This window comes from Prionailurus bengalensis, chromosome F2 (assembly GCF_016509475.1).
Source record: "Prionailurus bengalensis isolate Pbe53 chromosome F2, Fcat_Pben_1.1_paternal_pri, whole genome shotgun sequence".
NCBI lineage: Eukaryota > Metazoa > Chordata > Mammalia > Carnivora > Felidae > Prionailurus > Prionailurus bengalensis.
The window spans coordinates 70,556,967-70,583,335 of record NC_057353.1 but is presented as its reverse complement, the minus strand read 5'-3'; the positions used below and the strand labels follow the sequence as shown (position 1 = coordinate 70,583,335).

Genomic DNA, 26,369 nt, shown 5'->3' with positions numbered 1-26,369 from the left:
CTCTTCATTTTTAGAAACGGCAACAGCCACAGCTAATAATATTTATCAAATGGGAACTGTGTGTGTACTCTTAAGCCAGTGTTATTCTAAGTAAGCGCTTTGTATTTCTTAACTCCTTAGCATACTGTTATTATGCACTGTGTACACATGAGAAAGCTGAGGCACAGAAAGGTGAAGTAACTTGCTCAAGGCCACACAGCTAAGCGACGGCAGCACTGGGATTCTCCAGGTGGTCTCCAGGCTGGAGCCTGGGCTTTAACCATAACAGAAATGCTCCCACAGGGCCGGCAGGCGGGCTGTGTGAGATCAAAGGAATAAAATGCTTACCGGGACATCCGACACAGAGCAAGCACTCAATAAATTATAACTATTAGGTACCATTTAGAAATTAATTTCTTTGGTCAGGCAGACACGCCAGGGTTACTATAGTATGAACGTGTCTAATGAGAAGCTGCTGCCTATGGTGGCACTAGTCCCTGACAGGTGTTCTTTCGCACCTGCCTTCGGCTGGCACTCTGGGCAGGCGATTTTGGTGCTCTGCCCTGGAATCTCCATATTGGCCTCTCACATGGGGCGCCCACAACAGGAACCCAACTCGGGGCAGCTAGGATGGGCACAGGTCTGACGTCCGCCTGGCAAGAAGGATGGCACACTCTGGAATGAATTGGACGGACCTAATTCCCAAGGCGATGGCCTCGTGCTGGTTGACTCACTGCTTTAGAAATTCTCTGAAGTTGGCTAATTGCACAGAGTCAGGGGGAAGGATTCCTTCCCTAGAAGAGGCAGCATGAGTCAAAAAATGGGCAAAATTAAAGATCTGGTGTGGACGAAGAGCCAACCGGTGGCTGTATGAGCAGCCAGCCACCACTCTCTTCCTCCTTATTCAGCTCTTCCCGGTTCTGTTTGGGTACTTGGAAGAGGCACGCGGTGGCCACGGCAACCCTACTGTCTCTGTCAGGGACTGGTGTAGGGAGGACCCCTGGCCCCATCCGGCCAACCAGGGGAAGTCTCCTGGGGACTTCCGGGGAAATTCTGCTCCCTGATAGAAGATAAGAGAGTTGTGGAAAGGACTTCCTTTTCCGATTGGGCATTCTTCCTGCTGGAAATTCTGGTGTGCTAAGGTGAAGTCTGCGGCAGAAAAGAGCATCTCAAGAGATGCCAATCCAACGTCCTGACACGCTGGGGCGGTCGGACGCATGCTTATGGATGCATCTGACAACACCAGGTGCTGGGGAGGCCGTGGGGAGACAGAACCCCCTGAGCATTGCACTGGTGGATGTGTAAACTGGTACAGTCATTCTGGAAAACAATCTGGCAGTACTTGTGAAATTAAATATGAGTATGCCCGATGACTCATCCATCCCAGCCCTGGGTCTGTACCAAAGAAACTCTCCCACACTCCCCATGGGCACAGGTGCGAGGTGTCATTGCAGACTTGGCTGGGCTGCCCTAGTGTCCATCTGCAGGGACAAGAGAAGTGAACAGGGCAGGATCTGCAGCGACGGAAGGGCAGACGCAGCCCTCTTATGAGCTAAGTGTAAACCGTGCACCAAGACTGGGTCTCAAAAAGAGAGTACTGAGTGAAAAAAAGACAAGAAGGAGATCCGTAAGAGAACCCCATGCGTCTAAGTTAAAAGACACCCAATCACAGCCCTACAGTAAGTCCACGTGCGGCACACGGCAAATACCGGAGTGGGTGCCTATGAGGAGTGAAGGGAACACAGCGGGAAAGAAGGCAACAAGGAGGAGAGGGGTCCTTCAGAGGCCAGAGGTAATGTGCCTTGAATGGAGGAGGCTTCCATAACAATTCAAAAGAAAAACATGCCACTGGATTTGGAGTCATTCCCGTGACTGATTCCTACTGGCTGTGGGCCCCTCGGCAGGTAACGTACAGCCTCGGTTTCCCCGCTGCGAAAGCAGATGTGAAGAACTGCCCCACGGAGAAGTGGGTGCCGAGCCCGAATCTGGAATGTAGCAACAGGATGGCAACTAAGGACTCAGCTTTCTTGTCTGTAAAACGGGGATTACGACATTACCCATCCGGTCCCGTGATGATGGGGTTTAAATGAGATGTGACACGGGCAGGACAAAAAGCACGACGACGACACTGTTTGGCACATTTGGGAGGCAGGGAGCACGTCCTGCCGGGAGCTCGGGCTCGTACCAGGCGCTGTGCCGGGGGCTCGGCAGCACGCCCCACCCTCACTGGGTGCAGCACCCGGGGCCATGAGACCTAAAAGCAGCCCCCGCCCCTCGCCGCAAGGTGCCCGTGATGTCCTGGGCACCATCCTGAGAGAGAGGGCACTTCAGGCTGCCTTTACGTGCCCCCATCTTGGGCACCTGGGGCCCTACAAATCCACTTGTAGATTTCTTTTTTCTTTTCTTTTGTGCCACAGATCAATTTTTAACTGGCTAAGGCAGGTTACCAGAAAGAGAAGAGACGAGAAGAAGAAACTGTCATAACTCCCCTGCTCTGCCACCAAGTAGGCAAATCTTCATTTTTTCCGACCAAGTGCTACTTTCTTTCTATAACTTTCCGTCATCCAGGAAGGACGCAGCGCTGTATGTGACTGTCACAACACGGATTGCCACTGCCCTCCCACACCTCTTCTCCATCCCTCAGATGCCTAGGAAAGATTCGGGCGCTGAAGTACCACGTACTGGGTGGCAACGGGTGCCATCTTGCTCCCAATTTTGCTCCTACAAGTGCCCTGGCTTTGAAACACGCCTTCCTGCAAACCAGCACCCTCCCTCCTGGAGCATGTCTTTGAAACACATTCCCCAAATAGGGACGCGGGTCAAAGCGATGCTTTGGTAGCTCCTGACAAATCGTTTTTCCAAAAGACCAATCTATGCGGCCACATGCAATGGACGCATGTGCCGGGCCGCCCACAAATTCTCAGAACAAACGCCCAAACCCGTTACTCTCATGTCTGGCAACCTGCAGGGAGCGGGAGGCCACAGTCACACTCTGAGTCTCGGGGAAGGTGGACTTTTCCCCGAGGCTACTGATGCTCTAACCTTCCATCTCTGTCCACGAGCGCTCACAACTTTAGAAAGAGGTTTTCTGCACATAACGTGGTCTCCTTCACACAGGCCAGCCTGAGGAGTGGGCAAAGGGACAGTGGGAGAGTTGCGGGCGGGAGGTCAGCCTAAGGCCTCCAGGAAAGAAGGGAAAAGAGAGGAATAACAAATGGGAATGTTTGCACGGAAACGTGCCATTAAAAACTCCTACTCTGCGGTGCTATTGGTCACCCCTGGAAAAGTCTCCAGCGCCCCGGGCTTTATGCAGGCTGGGGCCTCCAGAGAGCACCCCTCTGCTCTGGCTAATGCCTCGTGCGGTTCTTCCAGATGAGCCGAAACCTGATTTCACCCGGGAAGCACACCTCCTAAAGTGGATGGGTTCATCCTGCCCAGACCTCCTGGATTCTCTCATTCCAGAGATGAGCCCAGCAATGGCCTGAGCAACGGACTGCTTCAGTAGCTACGTTTGGACGCAAAGTATAATGCGGACATACACCCAGACGGTGCTAGCCGTGAACGGAAAGTCCAGCCTGGGAGGGGGAGAGGCAGGCTGCAGGCCCGTAAAAGCGAGACAGAGGGCCTAAGTGACTTCGCTTGGGTTTTCCCCTTCCACTCCCTAGCCCCGCACTGCCGATCCAACCGATTCTTTGATAACTTACTTCTCAGATGCCTGTTATCACCTAGTCACTGAGGTGAGGAATTGCAACACCAAGGCCATTCCTTAGGACTGACTTAGGGAGTTGAGACTCTAACATGAGGAATGTTAGATACCATGAGGAATGAAGTCAAAGATAACAAAACAAGACAGTCAAAGATTGATCGCGTGCGAGCACTGAGTGGTCTGCCATCGGGGGGCAGGTCCCTGTGGGCTGCGAAGGAAGTCCTCTGAGAGCCTGATGACCAGAGCCTGGTGGGGGGAGGGTGTGGGCAGGAGAGGAGGCCTGTGATCCAGGCCAGGAGCCGGGAAGGTGGGCAGCACGCTCAGGCGCCAACGAGGAGCTCCTTGAGGTTAGAACAGAAAGAAAACATCTGGAAATCCGGGGAGGCTGCGTCGGGGCCTGAATAGTGAGACGCTGGAAGTCAGGGAGAAGAGCCCGCGCTGGGAAAGAGAAAGTGAAGATGGCGTGAAGCGGGACAGCTGCTGGGAGAAGCTGATGAGGAGATGAGTTGGGGGACAGCCCTCAGGATGGCCTGGGGAAAGAGCCCGGTTAGCAGAGAGGCACGTGGTGCCAGAGCATCCAGGTCCCGCCTGCCAGCACGGCAGACATCACCCATCCATCAGAGCACACTTTCCTCAAGAGCCCAGATGGGACCTCAGAGTGTGTGGCTGCTTGGGGCTCCAGGAAGACCCCACCCATCGATGCAGGGTGGGATTCAATCTCTGCCTTGCAGGTCGTATCAATCAGGAGCAACAATATTACGCTGCACTAACATGTACCTCACAGTTCAGTGGCTGAAAACAGCAGAAGTTGGGACGCCTGGGGAGCTCGGTCGGCTAAGCGTCCGACTTCGGCTCAGGTCACGATCTCGCAGTTTGTGGGTTCGAGCCCCGCATCGGGCTCTGTGCTGACGGCTCAGAGCCTGGAGCCTGCCTCGGATTCTGTGTCTCCTTTTCTCTCTGCCCCTCACACTCTGCCTGTCTCTGTCTCTTAAAAATGAATAAGCATTTTTAAAAAATGGAAAATACTTAAGAACATTTATTGAGTGCCATACATCCTAAAAGATTACCATTTCTTTTGGCCCTTTGATCAGCCCTGTGGGGTAGTAGGTACCCTTATTCCTATTTTACCAATGAGCAATTTAGGGCTCAAAGGGGGTTGAGGGCCCCAGACAGGAAGGAGTGGGCCTGACTCCACTGCACATGCTGTCCTCCAACATCACGACGACATCTTTGCGACAGGAGAGGAAGGTAGCTGTTCCAGAGGTCCGAAGGCACAAAGGCCAAGCGCTAGGGTTCTAGAGGCGAGCTGCCTGGGTGTGTATTCTGGCTCCACGTTCCTGTGCCTCAGTTTCCTCATCCTTGAACCATCATGATACTAACAGTGCCCCCAACCTCACGTCAGTGCCGTGACAACTAAGGGACAAAATGCACGCATAGTCCTCGTGGTGGTTCTAGCACCGAATCCGTGGCCGAAAAATGCAGTTGTGATAGTAACATGGCCATCTTACCCCAAGGATGCTGGAGCACAGACAGGCCACAGGCCCCTCAGCCCAAACACCATCTACCCCTCAAGAGGACACTCGGTCTCCTGGGTTAGGTGGCCTGCTGAGTCTGTGTGTGTGCCGGGAGAACAGGCCACACAGCACCAGAGTTAAGGGCCACCCTGCCACAGTCGGACGCCCCAACCGACTGAGCCACCCAGGCACCCCTTGAAACTAATATACAGTGCCTTTCTGGTCAAACGGGCCTATCTGAGAAGCTTGGTGAAAATGCCATTTCCCAGGCCCCACCCCAGAGCCACTGGGTTAGAAAACCTGGTGGGGGAAGACCAGAGATCTGCATTTTAGCAAGTTTCCCAGGTGGTCATTTGCAAACTGAAGTTCGAAAACCACTGCCAGAAAAAGAAGCCGAGAACAGGGGCTGGGGCAGGCATCCTGGAGCCAGAAGGAGGGTTGCAAAGGTGACCAAAGAAGTGGTGGGGTGGGGGGAACAGAGGACCGCACGTGGCTCCTGTTTTGCATGAGAGCAAATCACTTCTGCCCACGTGTGCCCTGCGTGCTCCACCAGCGTAGACATAATTTGCAAAACCCTAACTCACCCTCTGCCAAACCCTTCCCCCAGTCCTGGAAAAACGATATTCGCACTCAACCTGGGACTGCCTTCTCCATCCTGATCTGCAGGAAGAGAACGTTTCCAACATACTGGACACACTGCTTGAAGACTCCTATCACCACTGCCAGGAATCGTATTGCAGGAAGGAACATAAGTAGTGCGGTCACCCGGAGGTTTGCTGCAATTAGCTCTCCCTTTGGTTTGTGACAGATCCTAGCTCCTGCAGCGAGCTGTCCTCACTCATCCGCAGGGAAGGAGGTCTCGTTTAATGTCACGCCACACACACAAAAGTGTTGCTGATGTGCATGCGCACACACACAAACGCACCACGCGTTGTGTGCAGGTGTATTTAAGCTTCTGCAATGATTCGAGAAATACAGCCCAACCATCAGGAGTCACCTGGACCATAATGCTGAGTGCTAGTTTCCAAGGTACCAGGAAGGTACCAAGCTAAAAGGGGGCTGGAAAAGGAGCGAACTGATACTTAAGGCCAAGTCCTGTGCTGGGGGTTTCTCACGTATGTTTCCCATCAATCGATCAGGGAGCATATTATCAGCTCCATTCTTCTGATGAGAAAACGAAGACACAGAAAGAACCTGCCCAAGATCCTCTACGATTGAACCCTCACCTGGCTAACCCGAAGATCACGTTCAATACTTACTCAGTGCTGCCTTTAAGTTCGTAAGCTGGAAGCTTGGTGGGGAGGGAGGGGAGAGTTTCTTCCAGAGAGGGGAGCCTATGGAAACTGACCTCTCCAACCAGTGAGAGAGAAGAAATAACTTCTTAACAAACAACTGAACTCACAAGCAATCAACAGTCATTGAGAAGAATAAATCACAGATAAGCAACAGAAAAAAGCAAATCACATTATAATCACATCCTTCCAAAAATAATGGCTGTTACATTCCTAGGCTTTTTCTAGCCAAATACGTACTTTTTCTAACCTACAAATAAAATGATACAATTTTTGCAATTTTATAAAAAATTTTACACTGATTTTATGTGAGTCATTAATGATGTTTGTCTGATCCTGATCTTCTGTAAATTTATGTCAATCCATAAATTTCTCTGCAGAGTCTAAAGGGGAAGATGAAACCATTTGCTTCTTTTTGTTTGTTTGTTTCCTGTTATGGTCTGTTCAACAGCCACTAGTGCATTTAAGGAATGCACTAGTATAGATATATACTATATAGATATATATAGAGGGTTCTATCTATACCGCCACTGTGTTTTCGTGAATGATGCGGACTTGAAAAACACCCACCCCCACCAAAATTTCAGGTGGGTTTCCTCCTCTCCATAGGCGCAAATGGAGGCTAGGTTTTGCAGCAACTGATAAAATGACCCTCCCCCGCCCCTCCCCCACTGCAGGGACCAGCCCTCCAAGTGCCCCCCAGGACTCCCTTCCAGCCTTCCCCTAGTTAGGAGAGTGAAAAATAACCTCCTTTCCTCCCTTTTGGTGTTAACGAGGCTCCCTATTGAGACATAGTTAATCACATCAATTAAAAGCCTTTCACATTTGGCCTTGCCTGCCAGGCACAGGCCCTCTGTCCAGGGGAAGGTGGGTAAGATAAGTCATGTCCAGAGATAACTTATACTCTTTCCTTTCTCTCCCTCCACCGAGGCTTTTTTCATTTGTATGTTTGTTTGTTTTTTAATTCGAGCTTAATTAGCACACAGTGAAATGTCTTTAATGAACACTCTGATGAATTCTGACAAATGCATATACCAAAAACACTAAACCTCCAAGACATAAACATTTCCCTCACCCAAAAGTTTTCCTGTGCCTTTTCTTTTTTTTTCTTTTGTTTATTTATTTATTTGAGAGAGAGAGAGAGAGAGAGAGAGAGAATGGTGGAGGAGCAGAGAGAGAGGGTGAGAGAGAGAATCCCAAGCAGACACCACACTGCCAGTGCACAGCCCAATGCAGGGCTCGATCTCATGAGCCTTGAGATCATGACTTGAGCCGAGATCAAGAGTTGGGATGCTTTACGACTGAGCCACCCTGGTGCCCCTCTCTTGTGCCTTTTCTAATTGTCTCTGCCCTCCTCCCAGAGGAAACCACTGTACTAATTTCTAGCACTATTCATTAATTTCGTGTGCTCTGAAAGTTATAGAAAGTGGAATCCTGTGAAGACAGGCATCAATGACGAGCAAGAATGCCCAGTTCCTAGCAGGAATGAAAACCAGCGTAGGCCCTTTGGAGAACAGTCTGGAAGTTCCTCGAAAGGTTACATACAGAGTTACCACATGACCCAGCAATTCCACTCCTGGGAATATAGACACAAGGAAATGCAAACACACATCCACTCAAAACCCTGCACATGAACCTTCAGAGAAGCAGAAATCATTCGTAATGGCCCCAAACCGGAAACAACCCAATATCTATCCACTGATGACAGAACAAATGAAATGCTGTTCATGCACACAATGGAATGTCACTAAGGCACAGAAGAGAATGAAATACAGACCCACACTGCAAAGTGGATGAACCTTGAAAATATCACACTAAGTGAAAGAAGCCAGTCACAGAAGACCACATATTATATGATTCCATTTGTGTGACACGTCCGGAATAGGCAAATCCATAGCAACAGAAATACTAGGTTGCTCAGGACTTGGGGGTGCAGGGGAAGGCGGGTAGGGAGGTGAGAGCGAAATGGGGACACGTCTTCTCTCTGAGGCGGTGAAAATGTTCCCAGATTGTATGATATCTAAATTGTATGCTACGTGAATGATACCTCAGCAGAACCGTTGCAAGAAACCAAACATTCAGAATCAACCAAAGTGGAGCCATGGAAAAGACAGCAGTTTTCCCGCGGGGGGATTTTAACAGAAGAAGTGTTTGACACTGTAGCCCAAGAACCTGGTGCCGCCTGGGGAGCGTAACAACGGCCCAGGAAGGTCTCCTTCCCGTGAGAATGTCCATGGCTTTCCTGATTTTCCCAGGGGTCCCTGCCCTACCTCCAGAGTCTAAACTCTGAAGAATCCAAGACCTATTGACCAGATCCATTCATTCATTCCAACATTTATGAAGTCTGTGTTTAGTAGAAAGCACGTAGCCATATCTAGTCTTGCCTTGTATTATCTCTCTGCTCTAAAGTGACTGCATTTTTAGGGGCATATTGAATACCTCTGTATGTTTGGTCCTGTGTTTAGCAGGTGACAGTAGGAGACTGGGAAGGCAGGGTGGGGGGTGGGGGGTGGTGAAGAGCCGGTTATGAGAGAAAGGTCAAAACAAAACTCTGAGGTCCAATGGAAGTGGTTCCCACTCCTGACCTCCTGCCTTCACCTCTCCCTCCCCCATGTCCCTCACCTTCAAAGACCAATAACCTACCCTATGGTGGAAACATTAAAAGCCCCAGCTCTGGGAACCAAACCCCCACTCTACCACCTACAAGCTGGGTGTGACTGCAAGCAATTTTTTTCTTAAATGTTTATTTATTTATTTTGAGACAGAGCGAGGGGGGGGAGGGAGGGAGACACGGGGAGAGGCAGAGAGAAAGAGGGAGAGAATCCTAAGCAGGCTCCGTGCAAACAGCACAGAGCCTGACGGGGGGCTTGATCCCACGAACTGTGAGATCATGGCGTGAGCCGAGATCAAAAGTCGAACGCTTAACCGACGGAGCCACCCGGGGACCCGGCATCCGGCAGTTTCTTAACCTCACTTCCCCACGTGTGCAGTGAAGATGTTGGCAGTTAACAGCCTGCCCTACGCGGGATTAGATGGGTTCATATGAGACCCAGCAAACTAAAGGGCCACCGGATAGTGAGTACTTTGGGGGCACTGTGGGCCATGCTGTATCTCTCTCCTGGCTACTCATCTTCACCATCAGACGTCAAAGCCACTGGAGACAATAAATACGTAAAAGGGAGAACATGCTGTGTTCCAATACAACTTTACTTAAGGACGATGAAATCTGATCTCATGTAATTTTCACGTGTCAGAAAACAGGATACTTCCTTTGATTATTTTTCTCAACCCTTTAGAACCGGAAGAGCCAATCTCAGCTCGTGGGCTATACAAAAATGGATGGTGGGTCAGATGGGGCCCGTGGGCTGCAGCTGCCACCTCCAGAGGTAAAGCACTTAGAACAGTGCCTGGCTCAGGGGCACCTGGGTGGCTCAGTCGGTTAAGAACAGTGCCTGGCACACAGGAAGCACTCACCACCCACGAACCACACCCCAAGCAACAAGAAGCTGGGCGTTGGCCGCCTGTCACCCCTGTGCTGTGCCCTCTGGGTACCGTATCTCACAGAAGTCTCACCTTGACCGTGTGAGGCAGGTAACACGAGAAGTCAGGTAAGAAAGCAAAGCCTTAAGTGAGCAAAGGGGCAAATCCAGGTCTTTCGGTCGTGAGCTCTCGCTTCTGTCCGTTAGAAAACACCGCGCTGGCCGCCAAGGCATGCCAGGGAGCCAGACCCACTCAGGCTCAGCTCCAAACACCACAAATCATGATTGAATTAACTGGAGACGTTTGTTACAGAAAGCGAGGGGCGGAAGGGGGACAACAATATCAGCCCGTGGTGAGGAAGGTCCTCTGATGCAGGGACATGCAGGCTGGGAACAGTAACCGCGCGTCTGGTGTTAATGCCAAGTGTCAGAGAGAAGAGGCCGGAAAAGGCACGTCCGCCCTGTCTCCCTGCGGCGGTGGGCTCAGAGACGTGGCGGTGTCCCGGAGGGAGAAGCCGGGCCAAGCCTCCCGAAGGGCACGCAGGGGCCTAAATGGCCTCTTGCACTTTACGGGAATACATCCTCATAAAATAGGAAAATCTAGTCGCGAAGATTTAACTACGAGGGTATTCACGGAAGCACCACTTGTCACGGGACAAGAGCGGAATTCCTAAGTGCCCCAGACACCCAAGAAGAATTGGAGGGCCCCTGCCACTGCTGTCTGAACAACGGCGAGGCTGCGTGTCCCAGCAGTCGGATGGAGCGAAGGAGCAGGAGTGTGCGTGCAGACGGGGAAGGATATTCATCATGTACTTAGTAACACCGCTACGGGCAAACAAACGCGTGCGCTGCGGTGCTGTTACAAGTGCGTGCATATGCATATGCATATACACCCGCCCTGCTAATTAGTCACCTCTGAATGATAACAGCAGCCTTTTTAGCTTCTTCCTTTTGCGTGTGCGGATTTGGAGATGTTTCTGGAATACACACGCGGTGCTTTGTAAGAGGAAACAAAGTCCAGCCGGGGGCCCGGCAGGAGTTCGGTGCTCCCCGAGCGGCTCGTCGGTAACGGGACGTGCGACGCATCCCTTCATCCAGCGCCTCCTTAGGGAGTGTCTGCCACAGGCCAGGGACGGGGATACGCGCTGAAGAATGGGGACAGATGAGGCAGACGGTGTCGTGGGGAGGCCGGTCAGGTAAACACATCGGTGCACTCAGGGCTCAGATGTCCCGCAGTATTTGCAGAGGGACCGCCAGATCATGGGAGGGAGGAGAGGTCTTTTCCCATAACCTGAATGCGGCCTCAATTTGCTTTGCGGCCTCTCAGCTAACGAGCTACTGGACAGAGGAAGGTCCTGGTAGCCGTGAGCAGGCTGGTGTTCAGGCTGATCGCACGCGAAGACTCTGGCCTTTATCTTTCTCGTCGGCGAGGCCGACATCCTGTCCGGGCAGCTGTGTGGATCAGCGGAGGTTCGGGAAGCCTTCTGCGGTGGCAAAGCCCTGCACACACAGTGGGCACCATTTAATGCCAAGATCTGAACTCCTTTCTACAAGGGCTGACAACCTGGGATTTAAGTCATGATGGATGCCAAAGTGCGGGGAAGAAAACATGTTTACAAACTGAAAGTCTCAACAGAGGAGGGCAGTGAGTAGCAGCGGGATTCCCCGTCACCGCACCCTGGCCGGGCTCACGTCATATGTGCCTTCCAACTCGGCCAGCTCCTGACTTTCTGGGACATGTTTGTAACCCCAAGGACAGTCGGCACATTTTAAATTGGGGGAAAAAAATTTTTCTCTGCAAGATTTTGTGCACATACAGAGAGAAGTATTTAGGACCTACGGCCTTGAAAAGAAATCCTTCATATCTCACCTCCAGTATGGTGAAGAGAAAAAAAAGGCTTTCCAGTTAGGTGGACAAGGGTTTAAATGCTGGTGCCTTTAGTAAATTGCTGATTATCTCTTAGCTTCAGGATAATAATATCTTCCCTGCAGGGTAATAATTAGAGCGATACATGTGCATAGCATAGATGATCAATAAATGATAGCTGGGTTTCTTCCCCCCTGGTGGGAAGGCTCAGGGAACAAAGTGGTGGGGTCACCCTGCCCAGTAGCTGTACCCTGGGGGAAATCAGCTCATTATGAAAGGGAGGGAGAGAGGCCCAGGTGGTCGGGCCACCCAGAGCTAAGCCTGACCTCAGCTCAGCCTGCAAAAGGTGAGCCAAGGATACTAGGTCTTTCTCAGTGATGTGGGAAAGTGAAATAAAACCGAAGGTCCAAATACGAAACCAGGCCTGTGTGTGGACCCCTCCGAGGTCCCGACTGGGGGAGCAGAAGATGTAGGTGTTTTGGGGGGGACGAAAAAGGAAAGGGACTTCATCAGAGACCGAAGGTGGCACCAGCGAAGGCAGCTGGGAAAGCAGCCACGGACAGAAGCAGCACAGTGTGGTCCCTGTGCAGGTCCCCCCAGAGCAACTAGTTGAGCAGGCCTGGGACGGGGCCGAGGACTGTCCGCATTCTACCAGGACCCACTGACACTGCCACTTCTCAAGGCCCGGCCCAGGGAACTGCTCCTGCAGTGAAGGTGCCAGCTGTTGGCCTGGGGAGGGCTCACTCAGTCCCAATTCCAGATGGGGACCAACTCCCAGGTCCAATTTTAGTATTTTCTAAAAAAAAAAAAAAAAAAAAAAAAAGCACGACCTGTGTCCAGGGCCAAGGCAAGCTGCAAACATACAAACAGGGAAACAGCTTTAGAAGCAATTTCAACCACACATGTGCGTGTGCATACATTCGTATGCACACGCACATGTGTGCAAATACAGACATACTTGGCTGTGCACGCATATACATGCACATTCACATACACACACATGCATATCTGTATACGTACACCTGCCTATACACATGTGGGCGTATTCTCACGCAAGCTCTGCCTTAGTACTAATATTATCCCCATTTTCCTGATGGGGAAACAATAAGAAACTAGCCTAAGGCCACACAGCTAGTCTGTGGCAGAGGCTGGATCTGAAACAAGACAGTCTGGCTCCAGAGTCCCTGCTGGTACTCACTAGATTAGGACAGATAACCCAAGAGGTTAAACGGTAGAGGCTGAGAGTCATACACTCTAAAAGCAACTTAGGCCCTGGGGTTGGCTGCGTCCGGTGAGGCTTGCCAAGAATTCCTCCCGTTTCTGTACACGCATGTTGTTTCTGCCCTCCAAAGTGAGAGTCCGTTTCTCCTGCCCCTGAATCTGGGCTGACCTGTGACCGCTTGACCAGCAGAATGTGATGGAAGTGATGTTGTCTCAGTTCTGAGCCTTGCCCTAGGGAGGCCGGGCAGGTTTTACACCAGGCACTTGGGGGGTCCAGCCGCCACACTGGAAAAGAAGGTCCGGCTGGACTATGATGACAAGGTCTCAGAGTAAGCGAGAGGCCTCAGCCGCTGCCCCAGTCATCCCGGCTGAGGCCCCACGTAAAGCCTTCTGGCCACGCGGCCTTGCAGGGCTCCCCCCGTGAACGCAGCCACACTGACTCCAAGTGGAACAGAAGAACCACCCTGCAGGGCTCAAGCACCCCACAAGACCGCAGAAAATAAACAGTCCTGGTGTTAAACCCCTAAGTTCTTGGGTGATTTGTCGGACAGCCAGTAGACTGATTCGTGCACCTACGTGGCTTTTGCAGACAGTATACATCTCACGATAAACAGCATTATTTGTTGAGGGCTGTTTGCCGGGCCGCATGTGAAGTGCTTTACAGTTACTGTCCTGTTTAGTCTTCATTGCCAGCCACGTGGCAGATATTAATATTATTTCCGTTTTACCCACAAAGACAGTGAGGCCCAATGAGGCCAATTAATAATTTTCTCTACGCAGTGGCAGTTCCTGGATGTGGCCCTAAATCTGGCTTGTTTTAACTGCACAGACTACTCCGATCTCTCCAGAGAAAAGAACCAGGGGCCTGTGTGTGTATGCATATTTATACGTAGACATCATGGCCTACCCAAGTCGTCATATGAAAGTAACCATCACGCTGCATTTCCCGCACCGCGTGCCCCTTAGCCCTGCAAACCTGGACCCACATTCCTGGCCCCCAGTCATGATTTACCATCATGGGTCATGCAATTAGCAATATGAACGAGGCCTGTAGCCAGAGCCTGTCACGTGAAACCGTGGGATGCCTAAAGTACGTGGTGAGAGGCTACTGGCCATGTTGAAGCCACCGAGGGACTAGCTTAGGGTAGAAGGTCAACTGGCAGGGTTGAAACAGATCGGGTGCTTCAGGCAACAGGTGTCAGGAACAAAGATGGCGACACGGGATGCCGAAGGAAAAGGAGGGCGGAAACTGAGGTTGGTTCCAGGACCTGGTTTTAGTCCCCAGCATCTGTGTGACCGTGGATCATACGTCACCTCTCTGGGCCTCATGTCCCCAAGCAAGTTTGGTGATGTCCAAAGAACTGTCAAGTTCTTCCCATGATTCTCTGTAGCTTCATCTCCAGCAAAGATCATTACACAGCATCTCCTTTCAACTGTGGGGAAAGCCCTGTGAACTCCACTTGGCCACCATGAAGAAACTGTAGGACAGAACGCGTCACTTGCTTTCTGGTGGTGACACAGTAAGTCACTGATGGAACCTCCAAATCCCAAGAACCCTCGAACCTGGGCTCCTCTCCTAGTACCACACTGTTCCCATTCTGTTCTCACACACTGAATTCTAGCTCCCCTTCTGTGGGAACTCACACCCAACCAACACCTCTGAACGCGTCCTGCAGCCAGCTGCAGCCCCTCCATTAACACAGAAGTCTGGCGAGAGGTTATCACTATCAATGGGTTTTGTTTCCTCTACCTCCTTAGAGTTGGTATCAGGCAGGCCAGGAAGTTTCTTTTTCCCTGCAGTCCATTTATGTGGGAAGAGGAGAAGGACCTATCAAGTGCAAGGAAAGAATCAGCTGGGCACGTGGAGATATGGGCTGGCCCCTGCCTGGCCTCCCCCAGCCCTCCTGGTCACTCCGCCAGTCCCGTGCTGGGGGGCTATGCTGACTGACAGGGAGGACCACGGGGGACTTGCCATGATCATTAATCAGGAGCATTATCAGCATCCTGAAGAACCTCTGGTCTGCTCCAAAGCCAGTTAGGAAACTGACCTTGTCCCCTTCCTGTCTCATAAGCTTCCAGTCCATCCAGGACCAAGAGATGGAATATTTCCCCATGTCCAGCACAACAAAGCCCGTCTGAGAAGCCCACGCAGACGTCAGATGGGACCACCTCTCATCTCATCTCGTGAATGGGAATGCTAAGGCTGGAAGTCATGCCAGTGGGTACAAAGTACCCGGTGCACGTGAAGCCCCGCTCTAAGTGCCCAGTGTGCTGTGGTCTGCAGGGTAATGGCCATCTGCGGACGCCCACACCCCAATCCCTGAATCCTGTGACTAGTTAGGTTGTGTGGCAAAGGCAGATTTAAGTGGCAGAGAAGAAGAAAGTTAATGTGCTGACGTTAAAAGCGAAAGATTATCCTGTGTGATTTCTGTGGGTCCGATATAATCAGAAGCATCCAAAATGGGAAGAGTCAGTCAGAGGAAAAGGTGACCATGGAAGGAAGGCATGGAGAGGCATTATGTCGCTGGCTTTGCAGACAGAGGAAGGGGCCACTAGCCGAGGAATGCAAGGGGCTTCTAGAGGCTGGGGATGACAAGAAAACACTTCTCCCCTAGAGCCACCAGAAGGAACCAGCCCTGTGTTCCTTGATTTTAGCGTAGTGAGACCCACGTTGGACCTCTAACCTATGGAATTGTAAGATAATACAGCTTTCGGACACTGAGTGGGTGGCAATTTGTCACAACAGCGATAGAAATCTAATACACGAATGGACCCACTCAGTTAAAGTTCCTACAATAAACTCTACGAGGCAACGTAGCAGTCCACTATGGCTCCAAGGATGCTGTGTAACAAAACGCCCCAGCCCAAGGCAAACAACAACAAGCGTCTGTTTCTCACTCGCATGCCTGCCAGTCAGCTTGGGCTCCGGCTGGTACCGAGGGGGGGGGGGGGCTTGTCTGAGCTCAGCTCCTTTCAAGGTGTGAGTTTAGGATCCGGTCCACGTCTCTCATCCTCTGTGGATTGGAGGCCATCAGAGGCCTGCTGCCACGATGAAACGTACGTGAGAAAGGAAGCCCAACCTTGTCCAATTTCCATCTTCCGCTCCAGTCATGCTGCTAACACCCCACAGGCAAAAACAAGTCGCGAGGCCAAGATGGAAGCCGTGGCGGGGAGGAGTGCGTTTGCCCACCTGGAGGCTGTGGCAAAGGTGTACTCGTGTTAATTTGATTACGGGGGAGTGAAGAACTGGAGCCCACAGTTCAGTCCACCACAGGCGGACGCTATGTCAGCATTCCATTTTGCAGATGAGGAAACCAAGGCACAGAGTTCTTACGAAACTCATCCAGGATCACCCTCCTAGTAAATAATGGAGTGAGGATCAGAATCCAGTCTGGCTTCAGGAGGCTGGTCAAGGTACGCCTACTAAGTGGAGAAGCTAGGGCCCCACGGCTCTGCATGCCACAGTTTCTAGGGCAGAAGGAGCGGCATCCAGGGGCTGCAGTGATCTCCAGAAGTAAGAAGGCGACACTGGGAGGGGTCACCAGTGAAAACTGCAGCCAGGCCCTGCTGTCAGGTCCAGGCCTGGGGCCAGAGAACCTTCCAGAGATGAGAAGCATCCAGGCTGAGTCAGATGCCTATGGCGGGTGGTTACAGGACCAAGTGTCCTTCTTCCCCTGCCAGGGGGGGTTGGGGGGGGACTCGGGGTGCGGGGCTGGATCTGATGCCAGGTGGGCAAGTCTCCAAGAAGTCAGCACGTGGGTTCCTTTGAAAGCTGTTTATCTGAAGACCAGAGTGAGGTAACGGGGCAGTGAGAGAAGCAGAGAGGAAGCAACACCCACATAATGTAGAAGAACCAGAAGCAGAGTGTAAGACAGGGCTACTCACGAGCCCTGGAGACAGGATCAGGAAGGAGGGAGGATTAGGAGAGAGGAAAAGAACAAAATAATGCTCAGAACTAAGTATTAGGGAGACGTTTTATTTGAAGGCACTGAGCAGGGATTTCCTGGAAAGGGTCAGAAAGTCAAACTGACGATTCTGGGCATCTGTTTAGAAAGGCCACAGGGTCGCGGTGGCGGCCCCTCACCGTCCCGTCCAGAGACTCAGGATGCTCTTGGGGGCCCTTCCATCTTGTGGCACGGGCAGAGGGTCACCCGAAGCCCCCCCACACTTGACCCTGCAACTGGAAGTCAGCAAAATCGCCACTTCATGGCAAGGGCATGCCAAGGATGAGAGAACACGTGGGGGCCACCCTCCGTATCCTACAAGAACTGTGTCTGTCCCTTGTCCTTGTCACCCGGCCCAGGCCATCCCCTGCTGGGGGGATCTCCTCCCTCCCAGCTTGAAAGCTACTTTCACCTGAAAGACAGTGCATGTGAGGCCCTGTCCCCAGAGACGAGAAGCCCCCCAAGAGGGCAAGGGCAGAGGATACTTTGTGGGTACACACTATGAGCCCTCAGCCCACCTCCCAGATGCTCCTGTGCCCCGTGCAAGCACCACTCCCATCTGAGCTCAGAACATCACGGCTCAGTAGAGACTTTCTACAATCACCGCTTAGTGAATACAGAGGGACCCTGATTGCATTCCAGGTCCCTTCCTCTTTACCATGCTGCCAGTCCTGGATCCAGCACAGACACCACAGTGAGGACCTCCCCAAGACATGGGACAAGTGGCCCTTTGATTCATGTACCAACCATCCCCTGAACATCCCTTCTGGGGAAGCACTAGTAAGGCCCTGCCCGGAGGGGTTAAGAGTATGGACCGCTGGAGCACAGTGTGGTTTTGAATTCTGGTTTGACCATCTACTAGATGGGACACTGGGTCACAGGACTTAACCTCTCTGTGCCTCAGTTTCCTCATTTGTAAAATGAAGGCAAGAAGAGCATCTACACGCAAGAGGGTCCTAGGAGGCTTATATGGTTGGGTCAGCTTCAAACTTAGAACAGTGCCTGGCACATGGTCAGTGGGGTCAAAGAACTGGCTTTTATTATTCTTGCTGCAGTAGGCGAAATTGACCTCATCTTTGCCCCTTCAGGATCTCAGTCTCATGAAAGCAGATGTGAAACAAACACAGATAAATGTATCAGGACAGATCATGCCAGGAAGGAAAAGCAGAGAGCAGTGGGAGGAAACAACCGGAGAAGCGGAGGGCAAGAAGACACTCACTATGCAAAAAATAGAGGGGATGAGCATTCCAAGCAGGGAAATGGCATGTGCAAAGGACCTGAGGTGGGTGAGAATGGGGTGTATCACTCAGCAGAGGTCAGTGTGGCTAAAGAATAGTGAGTGAGGAGAGACATATGGGCCAATTCATGCAGAGCCCAATGGGGGATTTTGGGCTTTATCCCAAGAACAGAAATGGGAAGGCCCTGGTATGTTTGGCGGGACAGACACAATTTGATTCACATTTTGGAAAGATTGTGCTGGCTGCTGAGCGGAGACGGGACTGCAGGGGGACAAGGATGAATCCAGGGAGCCCAATTTGGAAGCTCTTGCCATGAGCTACGGGGAAGATGAGGATGATTTTGGTTAAGAGTGTTGGCGGTGGAGGAAAAATAAATTCAGCTCCAGGCCCAGATGTTAGAGGCTCACAGGGAAAGAAACCACAAGCCAGCCAGGATGGTCGGCTGGCTGGCTCTCACCCGCTGCCTTGGCTGGGGACGAGCTGGCCTGGCAGGAGTACTCAAGGTACCTTCATGATCGGCCAAGCTGGAACATTCTAGAACACCTCTCTTAGAGGATTTACCTAACAAGGGCTATGCAGGTCCACGATGAGAGGTGCTGCTGACCTGGGAGCTGACCCTCTCGGTGGGAAGGGATGCCATGGCGGGAAGCACGTGCAGATTGGATACTCTACATTTTGACAAGTGGCATCTTGAGGGGGTTCCACAAGGTCTGATCTGAGGGGGTGTGAAGGGAGGCATCCTCTCCTTCGGCACAGAACTCCCCCCACGCCCCTAACCCCTCAGGTTCTGAGCTACCTATGGGGAGGGACCATGTCCCTCCGGATCTGCAGTCCATGCCTGCAACAGACTCTGGGTAGGGCAGCGTCCTCACTGGAGGATGGCCTCCAGAAGGGCGGTCTCCGTTTTGTGCCTCCTTCCAACTCCGTGCCAAGCACAGACCTGCTACATGATGTGCACTCAATCAAACGGGGTCCAATGAAGGAATAAGTGACTGTCCTCCATTCCCCTGGAGCAAACTGCTCGATCACCAAATCAATGGCCAAGCCGAGGACCAGGCATGGTAGTGGTGCCCTAAAGGAATCTGCATCATGCTGGGAAGACAGACACAGGCACGGAGAGACAAGGTCTAGTCCAGCTGTCCAGACATGAGGTGCTCAGATGGAGTCTTTCCAACAGAGAAAGATGACCCCCAGGCAGAAGAGCCCAGCGGGAAAGCAAATGGTGGAACAGAATTCGAGCATGGGCAGGGTTTGGATAATCCGAGGGTCGGTTAGAGAGAGGGGGCCCCTCACTCACTGAACGCCTGTCATTGGCCAAGCCCCAGTAAGAGCCTTCTTCTCAGAAGAACCTCCGTGCTGGAGCTCCCAGTCCCAGTCCCAGCTGAGGACACTGGGGTTCGGACCAGCGAAGTGACCTGCCCGCTGTCAAAGAGCCAGCAGCTGGCAGAGCTGGGGAAGAACCAAGCCCTGTCTGTGGTCCCCTCAAGACAAATGACAGGATCAGGTACACAAGTCAAAGAAAGACAATGGTCAGTTCCAAAGACAAGAGATGAACACTGCACACGAGGTGTCATCACAGAGGTGACCGGGATGGGATCACAGGGTGGGGTGACGTGGAGGTGGGCTTTAGCGGAGGCTGGGAGAGGGACAGGGTCAGAGCTGGGCTTTCAGAACTTGGACCTGGCTGTCGGGAGGTGAGGTTGAAGGCTCAGCCCACCCCACAAGAGGGCGGGACCGAGAGACGGAAGGAAGCAGGACATGGAGGGAACGGGAAGGAAGCAGAGGCAGGACTGCTGGCTGGGAAGGGTCCAGGGGGAGGGAGAAACCACTTCTCCTTCCCTTTCTGATGCTAGCAAGATTATGACTGCAGAGCGGGGCTGCACAGGGCAGAACTTCCCAAAAATCAGGAGGAGCACGTATCCCCAACAGAGGTTGCAGTCCCCAAATCATGCGGTCACCTCCCACCTCCTCTGCCCACACTGGAGCTTCGTCTGCAGTGAGCTCTGGCCTCGGGCCCTTGGGGACCCAGCAGTGCCCCTTCCTCCAGATATCAGGGCAAAAGAGAGGCAGAGAAACCGGAGAGATCCAAAGACAAGTGGCAAGCGACAGCAAGAGATGCGGCTTCACCCTGTGCTATGGATGAAGAAACCAAGGCGTAAGAGGTAAACAACCTAATATCACACAATGGGTACCTGCCAGATTCAGGAATGAGACGCAGGGCAGGGCCTTCTGTGTAGACCTGTCTGTATCAACCAGGGACCCAGCAGGAGGAAGCCAACGAGGACCCTGACCTCACCCCCTTCCTGCCCGCCCACCTCACCTCCCAAACAGAAGCCAGAGGGCCCAGGAGCCCCGTGGGGCATCCGTCCTGTTGCACCTACACAGGACAGCCTCCTTGTCACAGAACAGGGCGGAGGACAGGGGGCATCTGGAGGGGGGCAAGGAGGTGACCCGGCACCTCGCCACTCCCCCAGCCAAGACCGTGGAGGGTACTAGAGCCTCAACAGCCTCCACTCTGCAGAACCAGGGGGCAGAGGCCCCCTGCCCGGGCTCTGCAGCGGGAGGCCACCTGGCTCTCCCCCCACACGCACCAGCCACCCCCAAGGGATCTAGCATCTTCACATCCCCTCTTTCCTTCCTCATTCACACCCCCTGCCCGGCCCGGCCTCTATCATCTGCAAACATCTCAAAGGCAGGCAGGCTGTTGGGAGTGGCCAGTTGTCACGTGGAAGGGAAGGGGGGGGGGCGGGCAACTGACGCCCAGTGCAGCACGAGATGCCCACTCCGCGCCCTGGCCCGCCCCCCACCCTGCCGGCCCAGCCCTGAACATTGAGGCCTGGCTGCCGGTAAAAAGAAAGGGCTCCTATCTCTGATTCCTCAGGGCCTCTGATAAGAAATGTCATCCCTCGCTGGGTAATATTACCCACCCGATAAGAATCTCTATCAAGCTCAAACATATGGCTGGCTACAGAACACAGAGCCCAGCAGAGCAGGATAATTTATTTGCTTGAGCTGAAAGCCCTGGGCGGCCGAGAGAAGTGTACTGAATAAAAGAGGAAGAGGCAAACTGGAACCTCTCTGACTTGCCGTGGGGATTTTCCCCGGGGAAGGCAGGGGCACCTGAGGACATCAGGGGGCCCTCCTCACTTTCCTCCCTACATGATAAGCACTTTGCCCGAGTCCTCCCTCAGAGGACACTTTCACTTAGGGCTACCACGGTCAATCCTCATGACGACCTCCAGAGAGGCCTTTTTCGCTTCCTTTTACAGCTCAGGAGACGGAGATTCGGCAAGGTTAAGGAACATGGCCAAGGTCACACAGGCGGCCACGCCGGAGCTCGGACTCGGACGCCATCAGGTCTGCGTCTGGGTCGCCCGGCTCCTACGCCTACATTCATCAGTCAGGTCGGGCGTGCCCAACTTCGCTGTGCACACGATCGTCTCCAAGGTCCCCCTGAAGCCTCTCCTCAACTCTTGCGTCTCAGCAGCCTGGGGGAAAACGAGGCTTGCCGAGCATAGAGATTCAAGGGAGAGAGGAAGGGAGGCCAGGCCAGTGCACAGGAGAGGGAGAGGGGATGTCAGGGGCTTGCACCTCATGTGTCGGAAGCACGGTGGGTAGAAGGAAGTTGGGGAAAGAAAACGCACCCCCTCTGTACACCCCTTCATGTACTCACTGATGGAAAGCTACTATGCCCGGCCCTGGGACTGGCCCAGGCAACAGAGCCGGCCCTGCCCTCATGGAGCAGACTGTCCCCTGAGACTTACAGGTCAGTATAGAGGCAGGAACAACAGGATGTGTTGAGTGTGGACGCCTGAAGTATAGGTGACTGACAGGGAAAGGTGGCAGTTAGAACAGCTCTTTGCACGCTCTACACCGTTCTCTGCCCTGGTTTCTTACTCAACGTTAAGGCTGACATTGCTTTTTTTTTTTGGATGTTTATTTATTTTTGAGAGAGACAGAGACAGAATGCGAGAGGGTGGGGCAGAGAGAGAGGGAGGCACAGAATCCAAAGCAGGCTCCAGGCTCCGAGCTGCAGCCCAGAGCCCGACGCGGGGCTCGAACTCGCAAGCTGCGAGATCATGACCTGAGCTGAAGTCAGATGCTCAACCGACTGAGCCACCCAGGCGCCCCAGGCTGACATTGCTTTACGAAGGTTAATATGGCTTCAAGACTGTTCCACATTACATAAAGCCACTATTTCTTTTCTTTAACAGCCGTGTGGTATGCCATTTCGTGGATGCATTGTGATTTCAGCAGCCAATCTGGAACTGGGGAGCTCTCAGATCATGTCTCATTAAAGACACACGAATAGGTGGAACACAGAGGATTTGGTGTGTCGGGCGGTGAAATGACTGCATATGTGACCACGATGGTGGATACATGTCACACATTTGTCGGAGAAGATAGAACGCCAAGAGTGAATCCTAATGTACACTATGCACTCTGGGTGATAATGACGTGTCCGTACAGATTTGTCAGCTGTAACAAGTGTCTCACTCTGGTGCGGGATGCTGACAGTGTGGACACGGGGACAGGGAGTGTATGAGAACTGTCTGTATTTCCCACTCAAGTTTTCCGTGACCCTAAAACTCTCTGAAAAATGAAGTTTTTTGTTAATAAAAATCAATCGATCACGCAAGTGTAAATTTAACCCTGGCTCTGTTCTATTCCATTTTCTGTTGACTATATTTTCTCCTGAGTTTGGGTCATACTCTCCTGTTTCTTTACAATATGCAGTAATCTGATTAAAAATTAGGCACTGGATGTCAATAAATAAACAGTGTCTCATCATTTGACAAGCGGGTGGCTCCGTGTGTGCCTGCCTCCCTCAGACCTTGGTGGGGCTCTGGTAAAAGAACCTTACTATTCTTTGGTGAGCAACTCCTGCCGTTCCCACAAAAGCACGTGAAGACACAAACATATTTCACTTCTGGTCACCAAAAATCCACTCCTCCTGCCCCTTCCTCCTCTGGCCCATGGTAGCTTAGTTCTGGAAGCAAGCTGAACACTAAGCAAGACACCAACCTCTCTTCATTCAGGCCATTCCCAGAGCTGGTCAAATTCTTCTGGGCCCTGAGATGTTTAAGAATGCAGATAGCCCAAGGCTGGCGAGAGGCAAATCTCCACAGGAGCTCGCGACTCTGCCAAAATCATAGCCTGACCTAGGAAAACACAGTAAATACCAATTATGCAATTTGGAGCCCGAGGCACCTTGAAGAAAAGCATCCATTACAAACAGAAAATCCTCTGATAGTCAGAAGATAAAGAACACATATCTCCCTGGCTGAAATGAGGTAGAACCCAAGGTAAAGGAGGTTATCCTACCTGGGAGACGTTGGCATCCACTGGAGGGTCCTGAGAGAAAGGCTGTGACCCATGTGGTCACAGTTGGAGGGACCAAGAGCTTTGGGAACAAAGGGGAAGGCGGCACTGACTCTTGCTGCACGGGTTAAAAAGAGGATATTTGAGCTAGGTATTAAAGAGTCAGGGGGTTACCAGGCAGAGAAAGGAGAGAGGACTTTCAGATGTCTTAACATCATGTGTGACATGGAGTGACAAAGAGTGGCCTGCCTGCCAGTGGTCAGGCTGTAAAGACAGCCCTCCTATGCTGGGCCGATGGTGTGGCTTTCCTCTACAGAAGCCATGGGGAGTCATAGAGGCTCTTGAGCAGCAGAGTGACAGATTACCTCTAGCCCCGTCATCACCATGAAGGGACTCTTGGCCACATGGGACCGATATACCACAGTTCCCAGATCATTCTGCAAAGCAACTGACATGGTGGTTAAACAGTAGCCTCCAGAGCCAGCAATCTGCCTTGAAATCCCAGCCCTGCCCCTACCAGTTTGAGCAGGTTGCTTATCTATTTGAGTCTTCTCATCTGTGGAATGGGGGTAATATCAGCAGAGGCGTCTCAGTGCTAGTGTGTGAACTGTGGCCCAGGTAAGTTAATGTACGGAAGGTGCTCAGGCCAGCGTCTGGCACATGATAGGGGCACAGCACATGACAGCTTTGGGGGCTGTTCCCATCTCACTCGTTTCTCCATTTTCCTCTTTCGGCGCTGTCTGTTCTTCTGAGACTCGGCTGTCCTGAATCTGAGCAAAGGTGAGCAACTTGAAGGCAAGGTTGGCTTCAGGCTTAGGAGAGCTGGAGCTATTGTCTGAAACTGCCAGCCTCTCATGAGCTTCCCAATATCCCTGAGGCAGGTGTGATCTAAGACAGTGCTTCTCGGGGTGCCTGGGTGGCTCAGTCGGTTGAGCGTCCGACTTCGGCTCAGGTCATGATCTCGCAGTCTGTGAGTTCGAGCCCCACGTCGGGCTCTGTGCCGACAGCTCGGAGCCTGGAGCCTGCTTCGGATTCTGTGTCTCCCTCTCTCTTTGCCCCTCCCCTGCTCATGCTCTCTCTCTCTCTCTCTCTGTGTCAAAAATAAACACACATTAAGACGGTGCTTCTCAACACCGTAGCACCACAGAACCACACCTGGGGAGATGTTACAACCTCAATGCCCGGGTCCTGTGTGGTGGGGGGACTGGGGATCCCGGCAGCAAGGTTGTTAAACTCCTCGGGTGAGTCCAACGTTACACCCAGTTTGAGAACAACTGATCTGAAAGTCGAAGGGAAACACGGCAGAGGGAAAGTGCGCCACCCTCAGTTGGGTAATCTCCAAAAGGCACTTGGCTCCCTCGGTTTCTGTTTCCTCACCCACAGGGCAACGCCTGGGCGCCTTACATCTGCCCAGGGATGTCACACTGAGCTGGAAGCATTGAGATGGCCCTGGATCATTGAGACTGTGACAGAGCCGTCAAATCTCTTCTGGAAATAGGCAAGGACATCGAATACCAACAGATGCAATCACGCAGCGACATGCGGTGGGAAGAGCTGCAGTCAGGTGCGCAGAGCTGGTAATGGGTTAGGCTCCTCTCTCGCTCACCAGCTACTGGCAATCCCATCCCTTCTGTGCTCCGCTTGCTCAGTGGAAGACCGGGGGGTAAGAACTGACTTGCTGATCAGACAAGGCGTCTGTGAAGTGCAAGCAGGAAGACACAGGTCACACTAGAAGAGTCGGGCTACTGGAAAACATTTTTATTTAACATTTTCTAGGTCCTCCCTGCAACATGGAAAGTTCCGGAGAGAGAAATGCCCCCTTCTGCAACTGGTGTGACACGGTGGGGAGGGGACAAGGAGCAGTGCCGGCCACACGAAAGCTTTCTTCACGGCAGGCCGGAGTGGAACCTACCAGGGTCCAAGTGGGGATCAGCGATAGGACAGGAGGGCAGGGCGTGGTCGAGGGCGGCCCCAGGGAGACGTTAAGATAGGAAATGTTATCTGGGAACAATGGAACCACCACACCGTTGTCCTGGCCTGGATCTGACAAGCGGGGATAAGACTCCAGGAAACACGTCCCTTGACAACTGGCCAGACTGGGCCCAACACACCAGTGGCCCATTCGTTTGGTTTTGCCTCCATTCATTCATGTCGCCTGCGACAGGCATAAATTCACCACGTACCACGAACTGTGTTAGAAGGTGGGGATGCCAAGATGAATAAGGCCTGGTCTTCACCCTCGGGAGGGGCAAAGACAAGGCAAACGAAGAAGTGACATTTAGGTAGAGCAGCAACAAAATAGCCACCACTCACTGATGGCCAACTGTGCATCAGGTGGCATGCTTTTTTATTTTATGTTACTTTATTTTAGTTTAAAAATTTTTATTTATTTATTTTTGAGAGACAGACAGACAGAGAGAGAGAGAGAGAGAGAGAGAGAGAGAGAGAGGGAGGCCGAGAGAGGGGGACACAGAGAGTCCCAAACACTCAGTGCAGAGCCTGATGTGAGGCTTGAACTCACAGACTGTGAGATCATGACCGGAGCCAAGATCCAGAGTCAGATCTTAACTGACTGAGCCACCCAAGCGCCGTATTTCATATTTAACCTCTCAAATCCTCTGTGTCCCCTCCAAGTATGGGCTCCATTTTACACATAGGGAACCTGAGGCTCAGAGAGGCTGATTACTGGGCATAGATCACACAGCAGTTGAGAGGCTGGGCTCAGACCTGGACCCAGAACAGTGCTACTCCAACACTTGGGCTCTTTCCTCACAGCTCAATGCTGCAACCAGAGACTTGAAAGGCAA

General features: G+C 52.3%; 1 long non-coding RNA gene across 21 annotated transcripts in view; it reads right to left on the bottom strand.

The window, feature by feature from the left end:
* LOC122495810 overlaps window positions 1-26,369 on the bottom strand; it is a 369,120-nt gene that overhangs the window by 135,189 nt on the left and 207,562 nt on the right. For 16 of the 21 annotated variants that reach the window (XR_006300594.1, XR_006300600.1, XR_006300601.1 and 13 more), the window contains exons 4-5: window positions 23,266-23,402; window positions 14,809-14,886 (exon numbers count right to left, since the gene is read on the bottom strand). The exons of 1 other annotated variant lie outside the window; for it this stretch is intronic. This is a non-coding gene — a long non-coding RNA (uncharacterized LOC122495810). Of the gene's footprint in view, window positions 1-14,808; window positions 14,887-23,265; window positions 23,403-23,565; window positions 24,548-26,369 lie in introns of those variants that run through there. 4 more of the 21 variants (XR_006300589.1, XR_006300591.1, XR_006300604.1 and 1 more) reach the window with 3 other exon arrangements.